Below are 1,916 nucleotides of genomic sequence, written 5' to 3' on the forward strand. Positions count from 1 at the left end.
GGTGCTATACTTCAAGTGGTAGAGCACTCACCTTGAGCTGAAGAGTTCAGGGACAGCAAATGCCCAAGCCCAGAGTTCAAGCCTCACGACTGACCAAAAAAAAGACAACTAAACTATTAAACATTAACTACATTAAAAATAAACATAAACTACCTTATTATCCAACAATACCACTCTTGGGCATCTATCCAGATAAGTCGAGATAAAGTAGATACTTGCACATTTATGTTCATTGCTGTACTACCACAGTAGCCAAGTTATAGAAATGGCCATTGCCCTACAAATGAGTGGATCAAGAAAATGTGGTATATACATACAATGAAATTTTATTCATATATTAGGATAATGTGTCATTTGTAGGGAAATGGGTAAACCTAGAGTAAGTTAAGTCAGGCAGAGAGAGAGAAAACGGTACATTTTTTTCCTCACGAAGCTAGATCTAAAATACAGATATTCATGATAACATATTCAAGGCTCTATGTATTTACACACAAAGTGACTAAAAGTACGGTGCACTTGGGGAAAGAGTCCAGTGGTGTAACTGAACTAATGAATGGTTTAACAGAATGAATACTAGGAAGCAGAAATGTGTTTGTGGGGGCAACAAGGCGGAGCACAGGAAGGATAAGCAAATGTCATATTTATTGTACATTAGGGAAAGTTGAACTATAATAAGTATAGGGATGAGAGGAGAATAATGGGGAGAACCATGGAAGGACTAGCCTTAAGATGCAGTGTACTGATTATGGAAATATGACCTCTTATACAACAACTTAATACTAAAATAAATCAAAATAAAAGATAGCCAGACATGAGGGCTTACCATGTAATCATAGCTAACTGGGAGATAGAAGTAGGAGAATGATGGTTTGGGGTCGGCCCTGGCAAAAACTTTAAATTTTTTTTTTTAAGCTAAAAGAACAAAAGGACTAGAAGTCATACATGGCTCCAGTGGTATAGTGCTTATCTAGCAAGAGTGAGGCCCTGAGCTCAAACCCCAGTACTGCAATCAATCCATCAGTCAACAGATTTTTTTTAAAGTAGTTTTACTTACATGGAGATGCCATATAAAAAAGCAGTTTATAAATACAATTTATCTTGCTCAGTGGGGCCCTTTCAACATTCTCATCCTTCTTTGACCCACCCCTTCCCTTTTCTTAATTTTGTGCTATTTGTAGTAAATTCTTGACTGCATTCTCCCCTGCTTTTCCCTTTCATCTATCCCTTGCCCCTTGGTGCCACCCCTCTTGGATGTACCCATTTCCTCGTGTTGATTTTGTTGGGTTTTATCCTAGTCTTTCTAAAAGATTATAGTATTTGAGCTCTCCATAGAGTCTTCTATACTTAAGTCAATTCATTTGTAAACACATCTCACCCAGTGTGTTTACTTGTAGCTTTATAAGTGTATTCTGTCTACCAGAAATAAAGGAAGCCATGTAACCTTTGTTTCTCTGGGTCTGCCTTACTTCACTTAATATAATTTTTTTCCAAGTTTTTTCCTTTCTAATAGTACAGTATCATTCTAAGACATTGCTTACATATGCCACATTTTCTTTCCTTCCTTCTCACATTTTCCTTCCTTCCTTCCTTCCTTCCTTCCTTCCTTCCTTTTTCTTTCTTTCTTTCTTTCTTCCTTCCTTCCTTCCTTTCTTTCTTTCCTTCTTTCTTCCTTTTCTTTTTTTTGCCAGTCAGAGGGCTTGAACTCAGGGCCTCAGAGCCCTAAGTACTCAAGGCTAAAACTTTACCATTTAAGCTACAGCAACATATCAGCCTTTTTGAGTCATTATTGGGGATAAGTCTCACAGGGACTTTTCTGCCCAGACTGGCTTCAGATTGTGGTCCTGCTATCTCAGCCTCCTTTTCAGCCACATTTTCTTGATCTATTTGTCTACTGATATGTTTTAGAAGTATATTTT

Source organism: Dipodomys spectabilis, unplaced genomic scaffold (genome assembly GCF_019054845.1).
Source record: "Dipodomys spectabilis isolate Male_0828 unplaced genomic scaffold, ASM1905484v1 ptg000187l, whole genome shotgun sequence".
Taxonomy (NCBI): Eukaryota; Metazoa; Chordata; class Mammalia; order Rodentia; family Heteromyidae; genus Dipodomys; species Dipodomys spectabilis.